The 12503-nt window shown below is 37.3% G+C and overlaps 1 long non-coding RNA gene across 1 annotated transcript; it reads right to left on the bottom strand.

Moving 5' to 3' along the window:
• Window positions 1-8230: 8230 nt before the first annotated feature.
• LOC139152767 (uncharacterized) lies at window positions 8231-12120 on the bottom strand. Its single transcript, XR_011556702.1, has 2 exons — window positions 11760-12120; window positions 8231-10973 (listed from the first exon to the last, which is right to left on the bottom strand). It is a non-coding gene; the product is annotated as an uncharacterized lncRNA (long non-coding RNA).
• Between the last annotated feature and the right edge of the window lie 383 nt (window positions 12121-12503).

Raw genomic sequence — 12503 nt, 5'->3', positions numbered from 1 at the left:
TTAGTAAATTACTATATCTTGTATTTTCACTGATATCGTGAAACTTGCCAAAATGTCTCGACAGAACTTGCAGACCACGCTGTTAAACACAATGGCGTTTGTTATGCCCAATCAGATTGAGCGTTCTTCCGCACGCTTTCCAATACATTCGACATTACAGAGTACAAGATATCGTAAGACGTAATCGTTGCTATGATTGGCGGAAGCGTTTTCATGCCCTTCGGCATGTCGATAGAGGCCATGAGGTAAATTTTCTCAGTAAACGCAATATCAAGAGAAATACGAGCGTGCGGAAGTGGGGCAAAGAATATGTAAAGACATTTAACACTTCTAAATAAACAACAATTATCAAACGTTTATAACCCATGTGTTGCAAAATGTAACTGGCGCATTTTTCTTTCCGACCATTGTACAGCGGTGCACGGACAGTGGGCTATCGCCACCGGAAATATTCACAATATAGCAAGGCATTTCTGTGTTCAAGATATGACGGTCGATGAATTTCATTCGGTTGTAAAACGAATTTTAAAATTACCCCTCTCTGTCATAGTGTGGCGTTCAAATTATGGCTAAACATTTCAGTTTAAAATGTTGAAAAATGAAGTGTAGTCCACAGTTTGTTTCAACACATGCATATTTATTACTGGTATGTTATTTCATTTCAATAATTTAGCCCATCTTTAGTGTGTATTTTTTTATTTCTTTAGTCCATATTTGTTTAGCAGTGTTCTAAAATTTTGAACAATTTGCAAATTATTCTGATGATATTTCAGATGCATATATTTGTGGTGATGATAACATAGTTGGTACTTTGTACAAAGATTGTGAATTTTGTGCAGTCCAGCTGCAATTGAAACATCAACTGATAATGGTGTATTAGTTTCCTATTGGATTTATCTGTCAGAATTGCACAAATCTGTGCTGAATTAGAATAATGACGCTGATCAAGAATCGCATCTGATTATCAGTTTTACAGTGGCTATTGGGAGAATGTTGTTCGCAGAGGAAATGGATAATGTGCATTGAATGTAAAATCAAAATATTTAATATGAAATTTAAATCATTTAGTGAATCATAGCTAGACAACCTATCTCTGACATATTTTTCTTTCTTTTGCAGTACTGGTATTCACTGTGTCTTTACTGCAGCTGCTAATTAAAAAAAGAGCCAAAATAAATCAGAATACACACACTTAATACACAGACATTTGACAACAACATCCAACAGTGACATTGACAATACATACTAACAAGCAGAGCTTGTTAGTTCTAGAATATACATAATATTATCTCACATAGTGAGTGTCTGAATATTATTCTGAATTGTATTCCAAAGCACATTCTGAAAGTACTCTTCTGAAATATCAATAACAGTACCTTCTGAATACTTTCTAGAAATACTGAGCTTTTCATAGTGCACCTATGCACGTATTTTGAACTATCATTGATAGCGAAGGCAGTGACAATAAACATTTAATATTTACGTGCATTATATATTTAATTGAACTTGACATTTTAGAAGTACACTGACAAATATGAAAACAAAAAAGAAAAGTCAAAAAGCATCAAACCTTGCAAAGAAATTATACATCGAGAGCCGAAGGTCTTCCCCAAAAAGCCAATATGAGATTGTCTCAATCAGAGGTGATGGCAATTGTCTATATCGTGCTATAAGTTATGGGATCTACAATACTGAAGATTACCACATACAAATCAGACTTGGTGTTATTGATTATTTAACTACACATTGGGATGATTATGAAGATGTAATCAAAGTTGAATATGCAAGGTGGCATATCCAAACGAAAGAGGAATATGCACACTATATGAGCAGACATGAACCAGGTTTAGCTACATATGCAGGTCATATTGAGTTGACTGCAGCTGCTGTTGTGTATAATGTATGTATCCAAGTACATCTTGACCCTGCAAATAACCCCATAGACACTGTTTGCAATTGTGTTAACACACAATTCCTTATTTAATGTGCAATGATCAAACACTATCCATGAAATATCTACACATTTCCCTAATACACTGATGACCAACGGTGTCCACTCAAGTCTCACTTTGATTTTTAAAATATTGTTATTGGAAAGAGACAATATTTTTTCAATATAAATATGACAATATTTCAGTAAAATGAATTTAAATGTCTTTTTGGATGTCTTTTTAGTATTCTACATGCAAATACCTTTGATTTGATATATCACTCGATAGTTTAAATGTATGTTTCGAGTAGTGAGTAATAAATATCTAATATTAATCGCATTTATGCAAATTGGGTACCCTAGGGGTTTCGGCCGTACTTGACAGCTAAATGTTGTCTATTTTCTTCAAGTTGAGACAGTAGGCTTTCAAATGATGTATGATGTGGCTGTATGATGTGGCTGTATGTGTTCAAATTTTTAAAATATTGTTATTCAAAAGGGTAAAAATATTTTTTTTCAGTATTAATATGAAATATTTCAGTAAAACCATTTTAAATATCTTTTTGGATATCAATTTTGTCTTCTACATGCAAATACCTTTCATTTGATATATCACTCCATAGTTTAAAAAGTATGTTTAGAATAGTTAACAATGAATTTCCTAATTTTATATCACATTTACGCAAATTGGGTACCCATGTGAATTATGCAAATTAGGGGGATATGGCCCTACTTGGCAGCTCTACATCGTCAATTTTCTTGAAGTAGAGATAATAAGCTTTCAAATGATGTATGATGTGGCTGTGTGTAAGGTGGGTACATTAAGTGTGAAAAATAGGTGAGCCTGCCGCTCGCCTATAATTGATAGCGATCGTGATTTACCTATATATAGTCTAGATAACTTGGTTTACGACCTGACTACTGCAGTTCGATAGAGCAGTGACGCTGAAAATAACCTACGTTATATTTTCGAGATCACATTATTACCCGATCCACCGATACCGAAGCTCAGTCGTGCAAAAAGGTGTTCGTGCGCAGATTTTCAGCGGATGGGCCAAGATTAAAACTAATCAGCGGGCGGGAAAGAAATTTTAGTTTTTACAGTTGGCGAGGATAAAATAGATGGCAGTAGATACCGGAAAATATATAGAGGGAGGGGAATACCATGATTGATCGAACTTCGAGAGGGGCAATGTCCAAATGTTGACATGTTATATTATCAGTTTGGGAGCTAAAAATAGATGTATATTGTATACATGCACTGAACGAACGCACATTTGGTGATAGATAAATAGTTGCAAAATGAAATGTACATGTGGGAATATGTACATTGTGGTGGAGAGTTGGGAGCTTTAACTGTTGCAGGTTGGGGAGCGGGTAGACCACAGATACTGGAGGGCACTAGGAATCAGTCATGGGAGGGCATACTTTCCACATATGCCTTTGGGACGCCATTATGAACAGTTCCACATTTCCCTCAAAATGTTAAGGTTAAGGTCAAAATATGTAAAATCAGTTAGTTAATATCAACCTTCGAAGCATGTATTGTGATGATATGTAAAATTGATCGAATCGAACGGCTTCACCTGATTCAGGCCATTATGCTATCATTGTATTCTAGCATTGCATTTCTGTTTTCTGATGTCAATACTGTATTAATATCTTTTGCATAAGCTTAATGTATCATTTTTTTGTCTGGTGAAATAAATATAAAAAGATTATCAACCTAACTCTGCCCCCTGCAGTCTGTAGGGAATATGGCTGATTTGAATTTCGGTTCACTAGATTCAAAGATTGCACTGGGTAAGGGGTTAACTGATCATTAGCATTCATTAGGTGGGTTTTCAACAGACCGGGTCAAGCATATGTAATCAGTCGGAGATCACGAGTGTGGCCAGCGGTGCAGCAAACAAACAGTGTGAGCACGAAACCATATTGCAAGCACTACATTGTGTAAGTACGCGTAGATAGGCAGAAATCAGGCAGATGCAAAACGATCTGAGCGACTATTAGTTGGCTTGTCAAAAGGCGATGAAATATTGAGGCAGTCCCTGACATGTAAGAAAATTGACAATGCAAATTTATAAATGTAGTAGGTCGCTTTTAAGGCTGTACATAACATTTTTCCCTGTCGGGTCAAAGGTGCAGGTATCCGATAGAGTAAATTAATTATTAATGGAGTCTGTATATAATAATCGGGACCTAGTAGAGAAGGTAAGATATAGTGACAACAAGTCAGCAAAGTATCAGCTTCTCACCTGAGTACGGTAGTACGCTCCTCAAAAGTGAAAGACTTAAACTTTTGCTCAAAATTTCCTCAAAGAATATTTAAACCACTCTTTTTCAAAATCAAGAATAAAAATCGGAGGTCACCGTGCAAATTTTGGTACTAGAAGAACAAATTGCCCAAGACATACCACTATTTGAAATTCCTTGTGTTAACTCTATGGAGAAAAATGAAATTTTGGATTTTCGAAAAAATAATACTATGAAAAGTTTTCTTACACCAGGAGCTTTAAATGAATCCCTTCAAGTGGTAGATCAGAAAAAAATCGTAGAAGTTTGAGAGTCCGAATATCTGTCCCCTGGGCGCATTCTATCTTTAGAGAGCATGTTCTTTTAAATCATGAAACGGAAGACACGAGAGCTCAAAGTGAACTTCATAGACCTCTTTGCCAAAATTCGGTATTAAGTTTTTTACATTTGCTGATAAAATTATTTACAATGTTGATGGCGAGCGGTTCTTTCTATGGCATCTTCGCTAGGTGACTTGGTGACCGTACCTTGTGAGTTCGAGGGCGGTCGGAAATTCACTACAGTATTGATACTCATTTTGTTGCATCATATACTACATTGGCGTCACACAGGCGGGCATCTTATCAAAACAAATCAACACGCAGATAAATGCATTAGCTTATTACCCAACAAGTTACAAAGGCTCCAGCGGATAGCATCACAAAACCAACCTGACATAAAGTGAATAGACAGGTTTGGCTACACGTTTTACGTTAACGTGAACACGTTACGTCACGAATTTCTGAGATGATGTCATCGACTTGTGCGTACGTTCTCCACGTACACGAAGCCGGCGTCGCATATTTACGTGGAGACAGCTGTTTTCATGTCATTTGTATGTGTAAATTTATTCTCATCTTTAGGTATCAAAACATGATATAAACTGTGAATCATTCATGCACGTTGTTAGTTGGATATATGATAGTGACATGCTCAAAAATATTCAAGTATTTTCGATATTTTTATGTGAAATTTCATCGTCGATTAGCGGCATACCGGATGACCATTGAGCTATCCCTGTGATGCGGAAACAGACCTCGGGGACCCTAGTCCTGGGTTCCATAGGCACGGAGTTCGAGGCCGCGTTTTTGTACTGTAACGCTTCTATGGCCTCTCACATCGCCGCCATGGTGCCACCCGTAAAACGCGGCGAGCGCGCTGGAATATGCTGCGCCCACTTTCCGAGAGCAGAAGAGCACCTGGAATAATGTTAAGTGCTTGAAAATTAAAAATACCGTTACCGTTTCCTCAATAAATACCTACTTTCACGGTGAGACGTAGACATCTCTCTTGTGACATTTCAGGTGCTAATGAAAACAAGATCTAGAAGAGAGATCTTTGTAATTCTAGTTTGCCTTTTTAGTCCCCGTGCGCGCAGCGCAGGGGACTAGTAGATTAGGTCCCGTCCGTCCGTCCGTGCATCCGTCTCCAATGATATCTCGGTCATTTTTAAAGCGATTTTAGAACAACTTGGCCTTAGTATAGTACCCTATGACCACTCAATGCACGCCACTTTTTTCACACAAAAAATCAAATTTGACCATCAAATATTCACTTTTTTTGGCTATTCAGAGCTACATCCTTTGAATCTGAATCCAAATTACCCTTGACATCTGGTATTCAGGCTCGTATTTTCCGAATCCGAATCCAATTAAGTCATGTCCATCCGTCATCTGTACCAAGCCATTTCTCAGTCACTTCTAAAGCGATTTATGCACGCCTGTTGTCTTTACAAAAAACCCAATTTGGCTACCAAGGATTCACATTTTTGGGCTATTACGAGCTACAACCCCTGAATCAGAATCTAAAATTACCCTTGCAGTGTTCGCGCTACCGCTTTCCAGACGGCAAATGACTCATTGGCGACTCAGACTGTCAAAGCATTCGCCAGACTGGCGACTCGTGACATTGGTTCACTATGTTCTACCATAGACAGTCATGCTTCTGTGTTTTAAGACCATGGTCCTCTGATGTTCTGTTGCATTGCGGTAAATTTTAAAACTTCTTTGGGAGTCTTTTGCCATAAACTTTGTACTCAAGTGGGTTTTTATTTGAGTAAAATGTGTCAAAAATGCGTACGTTTGCATAAAGTTACCGCGGAGTCGAGTCCGTTCGACTGAAGTGAGTCGAACTTGCTGATAGTTTTTTCCATAGAAGTTGGGGGTTAAATTTTCCTTAGATGCGCATGCTCTGTTACCTAAAAACAATAAGCTGGGGGTCTTCAGCATTGACGTCTCTTAGATGTTGATCTGCCGTAGCGTACAGTGTAGCGGCCATGTGCAGGTTCCATACCGTGATGTACGTTCCGTAGCAGTAGAAAGACTTCATTTTCACAGAAAAAAACTCTTTTACAACAGACTAAGTGTATTCCAAGGCTAGACAAATAAGCAGACTGCGGTAAAATCCAATGGGACCTCAGGAATGCCACTCGGCAGACTCTAGATGGTCACTCGGGTCGTAAACAGTATACACCAGTGACATCAACCATAACAAATACACGTAACTGTATTGTGTTTACGTGAGAATTTCCTGCTTGTCTAGAACCGGACCTTGTCCTTGCAGAATTTGCAATTAAGGTGAAGTACTACGAATTACGTCAAAATTAGGTTGTGCTGTCATTTTCTTGAAACTTTGCACAAATATTCTTGGAAGTTGTGCAAGTGCAAAAATGAAATAAAAAATCGGGTTCACCACGCTCGTTTCCATGGAAACGGACGTTAAAATGGCGTCGTTAGAAATAAATGAAAATGATATAATTCACTTAAACTAAAGAAAGCAATTATAAAACGCTTAGCAAATGAGTTAATTTTAATAAATACCAAGACTTAAGATCCATATCTATCGAATGTATAGTTTTCATGATGTTTGTAAAGAAATTTCAACATAAGTATCGATTACAAAATGACGATATCGAAATTATATCAATACATAATTTTCGAACTTTCTTCCTGTCGCTTTGAATGGTGTGATTTTGACCAAATTTGGCGAATATACTCCTGACATTATCCATTTAGTTTACACTTTTAATAAAAGGGTGTCACCACGCTACTTTTTACAATATCTCCAGGTGAATAGGTAATATGCGCCATGTAAATGGGAGAGAAATGTTAATTTTGCGCTCATATTGAATAAAAACCAGCTTCCTAGGGGGTCAAAATATGACAAGGTTAAAGGTCACATGTATTTCTAAGAGACTGGGTCAAAAAATTAGGTAAACGCGCAATTTCAACAATGACAGGTGATGTTAAATACATGCGCTACAAAATAACCCATTTGCGGCAGGCTGGAGTTAAATCTGCGCAGAAATGTTCTAAAGCGTGTGCGCGTCCGAATTCGTCGCCCTTTACCTTAAGGATTGACACAACGCTTTGTGATGTGTAGGCACAATGTCGCTTGGAAAGTTATGGTCTGATCATAGAGAGGGACAGTGATGAATCAAAGTCACTTTTGTTTTTGTGGTGTTACCGTGAATGAACTTTTTCACTTGCAAGCACATGGACGTGTTCTATTTCCATGTTCAGGCCGGCCATGCAGTGCAGTGTAAGCCGAGTAGTCATTGTCACAAGTATCAAATTACAAAGACGTCAATGTTTTGCATATTTTAGTATAATTTTGCGTCAAGTACCAAAATGTCACTTCTGTATGAAGGGAATTGTTACATCAGTTTGATTTGAAACAGCAATATAAAATACTGTAATACTCGAAATCGTTGCCGAGTTATGCCAGATAAGGCCAAAAACAAGAAGTCAAAAACAAGGCATAACAGGAGATAAAAACTAAGGCATATGAGATGGAGTGAATAGCTAGGTATATAGGGAGTTGAAACAAGGAGTTGCGGAACACATGTCACTGATATAACTTGTCCCTTGCCAAACACAAATTACTGACTGATAACACCAACAAAGTCAAAGAAACAAAGACATACCAGTATAATAATTCCTGTGTAAAAACTCTTCAAAAGTAAAATATACAACAGCGTGAGCTATTAAAAGAAAGAATCTGATATTTTCCTTCACAAATATCTTTAATACGACATTAAACATATCACAACCGTAAGTCTCGTGTTGCAGCAGTACAGAATATCAATTGGCAGTTTTCATTGTGTTCACTGTAAAGTTATCTTTAAAATGGCACAACAACAGTATTTTTCTATAACATAGATCATCCAATTTTTTTTGTGTAAATCAATATATGAAAGCACTACTTGTTTTGGGAGGTGATATTGAAACAAATCCAAGCCCTGACACTGCACCAGTATGTACGAAGGCAGTGATGATAAAGGTTATTAAACTTAAGGCAACTTGCATCGGGTCATTTCCACTCTGTGCTGCTGATACCAGCATATGCATGCCAAAGAGCCTAATAGCCTTAGCATATTAAAAAAATTTGACAAGTGTTTTTGTTTTTGGAACAGAACTGGTATTGAGTCAATTCTTTACGTAGGAAAGTCATTGTATGACAAATTGTATCCACACAGGCATTGTAGAGATTCATGTGCATATTTACAGGCAGCAGATTTGAAAACAAGCTTTCCATTTGGACAGCGGTATTTTGCTTGTGATCCAACCTCATCCATGTTGGGTTATTTTGGGGATAACTTCTGTACAATCGGTAATATCATTTACACATTATACTCTGCTCTGCACACTGATTTTCAGACATCCACACAGGCAATCCTTATCATCAAAGAATATGGCATGTCATTATCTGAGCAGAATGGTTTTTTCTATGTATTTGATTCTCATAACAGAAATGATGAAGGCTATCTACACTACAATGGACATGCGATGCTAGTTATTGTTGACTCTTTGACTGGGCTTGGTAATCATTTACAACATTTGGTTTGCACAATAACAGACGAACCACTTGAAACTGTACCTTTCGAAATTACATCAGTTTCTCTTCATAGCCTGACTATCATAACTTGTGTAGAGAATCCAAAACTTCCACATCATTAATACATGCTGACATCAATAGAGAATTTGATTTTCAATTCATTACAAACAAATGTGAAACAAATGTCCAAGCTCAAAAAAGCTCCCCCAAAAATCATATAACCCACATCATCCAACAACCCCACCACCATGCCACCAATCCATCATAAACTCTCCCATTGCATACAACATGAAATGTGAGTGGGGACTGTGTCATTAACAATGACTTGTACCTTAAAGTTTATGTCTTTGTCTATGTCCTTGCTTTGTTTGAAAACGTTTGATTGTATTTTCTCTTGTTATATGTCTTTTGTTTACTAGTTTTTTACATTATTGAACTGTTATTTTTATGTGTCTCGACCTCCATGAAAAGAGGTTTATTGTAAAGAGGTTTATCGAGAGTAATAAATAAAGATTAATAATAATAATAATGTTTAACTAATCTGCAGACTTAAACCTGATTTATTGCTCTAGTCGTTTTGAGAGACATGTTCATAAAGATCGACCTTTCCAGATTGTCCTTCAAGGTCATTGAAAACATTGAAAAACAATCTCCAGAGATTGCATGACGACTAGTCGAATAAACATGGTATAAGCGTATGTAATATTATCAAGGTTTGGGACGTAAACTCATGAACAAGGTTGCGAAGGCTCGTTTCCTTCAATAATGCTGTTAAGTGCCGACATCAAGTTGTTCAAATGGAAACATCTACGCTGCTATTTTGAATAGGGATATGTTATAAAACCTGTTTACGTCTTGATTTACAGCACTTTTGAACATCCTGCAACCGATATCAAATTGTTTTACAGCTGCATTTGTCTGGAGAGTTTATTAGGATCTCATTCTATCATATCAGGATTACCGTAATAAATGTATCGACACATTTCCCCAACGGCAGAGTTTAATTTTTTGATATTTTCTTTAGTGATCTCTTCTGATGGACTAGTCTCTCGACGGAAGGCTCGAAACCAAACATGAATAGTAAAGTGTTCTTCTCTCCAATTGTAGTTCCCGAGGAAGAGTTGTTTCCACTCCATATTGTTTGGTTTGATTAAACTGTCAGGTTCTATATGTAAAAGGTCTTTATGTTTCTCAGCCAGTCTGTGTTGATACTTTACAGAGGAGCAGCCCCAGCACTTCCTGTTGTAATTCTTGTAACTTTCATAATACAATCGCAAAAATTTCGAAGATTTGTTGGCAAGTATGACACCGTTGTTCAATACGTTATCATACGGCCTGCCAACAACATACTCATAGTAACGCAGCGGCTCCAACGGTGCAACGACGAAAACATCAAGATCCAAGTAAACACCTCCCTGTTCAAGCAAAATCTGCAACCTGGCAACATCTGCAGAATGTTCAGGCCATCTTGGGTTTAATGTTTTGTTGAAAACCTCCAAAGGTCGTGTCCGATTTACAACTTTCAGCGTTGGTATAAGATTTTTTGCTTCGTCCCACCACTCACCAGATGGTTCACAGTCCGTGTGGAAAAATATTGACTCTGCTTTCATGATCCTGTGAGCACTCAGCATGCTGATAAGATTTTCAAATTTGAACGGATGACATGAAAACCAGATGAAATGTGCAATATTTGGCACAACAAAGCGATCGTTGGTTTTAAATATCCGAAATTCTTTCCTTGATTTTTCGACGCTCCTGTCACTTTTTTCCTTTCTCTCCAGAAACCTGCTGTGTACTTCGCCGTTGATTCATTCCTGTGAATCGCCAAGTCTGGTGCTGTTACAGATGGTGTTTGTAATATCAGATTAACATTTCTTGTCGCTATTTTAGATCCAGTGACGTTGTACTCCAGCTTGAATAGAAAACAATTTCGGTTAACATTTCGAACGAAGCCTTATGTTATATTTCGTAAACTACGTCCATTCACTACTATTGCTGGTCTTCTGCATGCTTACAATACATGGTTCACTTATTTCATTGATTATATTGTTGTACAATTACATCACAATTAATGCCATTATCTTGTATTTGTAGCGTCAATAGAAAATAACGCTAATATTTGCATATCAGCAACTAGGTACAATGAAGTAATAAATTTCTTTCACTACTGTTATGTCTTTGTAGTCATGTTGCAAATTTAAGTGTCTTCCGCCGAGCCCTTCAAGTTTCGCAATAGTCGTGGGAATTCATTTCATACGCAATGATTAGCCTGTATGAAAATGCTTAATGTATTTCGCTACAATTAAATTACCGTATCATCAATATGCAAAGCAAGTTTCATCAACTTTGGCCTTAACAAAATGAAAACTATACTAGCCACATACTGTATGTAAAGTTAGTGAATGAGACCATTGACCCAGTATTTACTTATTTTCTGGTTCTCTTAGTCTTATAGCCAGTTGATAACTGCTCACAGACAGCAAAATAATCAGGTTCATATTATTGTATTTTTATGGTCTTTGGTGCTTAATACTCACTCTTACATTACTTTGCGTTCTTAATGGTCTCAAGAGTGATTAAAGGCCATTCACTCTGTCGTCAATTCTACATAAAAGTTAAGAGTCACAAATCACCATGCCATGCTCTATGAACGTTGGATACAACAATATCTCAACATGCTGAAGTATATACAACTCACCTTTCTAGCGATTGCTCTGACCATTGGTGTGAAATAATCATAACTGACGTATACTGACAGTGACACGAGAACAGACACTGACATTCCTGTGACCAATAGAATTTGAACACATCGCCAGCATGACATTCTTCTCGCCATGGTAGTCTGATATTAAGCCTAGTTGACCAACATATTTAGCAGGTTTCACAAAAGTATTGAATGCAACAGCAAGCATGCACGCCTCATAGAGAAATAATCCATAACAAGTAGTCAATTTACACCATGACAGCCTAGTGGTAACTCCTCCAAAGATATCCTGAATTGTGTTAGTCATGGGACTAACTGTGTGCCCAACTTAAAAAACATCCAGTCATGGCATTCTCTAAATGTGACGTTTATTGGATTATATTGCTTTGTAAATATTTAACCAAACCGATAAGTCCGCGCTTGAAAACGGTCGTTGCTGTTGAAAGCAGTTATCAATAATGAAAGGACGCCCATAGGGGTAAATGCATAAACAGTTGTTTTGTAAACGAGATCAGTTACTAAGCATTAAGTAATCGGGTATACGATGAGATAGCTATGGTCATATGTAATCTGTTTTGCCACATTCCTCCGCGTTAGCGCCATTGCTCGTCAAAGCGCCCACACAAAATGTTCACACTGACTTCTTTTAATCATTAATTTAACACCAAATACTGAGAACTCCCATCAATTCATATATCTTGACAGTCCCGATAAGGAAGCCTGTTAAGAGGGAAGTCA

The sequence above is a fragment of the Ptychodera flava genome, chromosome 16, assembly GCF_041260155.1.
Source record: "Ptychodera flava strain L36383 chromosome 16, AS_Pfla_20210202, whole genome shotgun sequence".
In the NCBI taxonomy this organism is placed as follows: Eukaryota; Metazoa; Hemichordata; class Enteropneusta; family Ptychoderidae; genus Ptychodera; species Ptychodera flava.
Note: the sequence above shows the minus strand (reverse complement) of the source record. Positions and strands in the feature narration are given on the sequence as shown.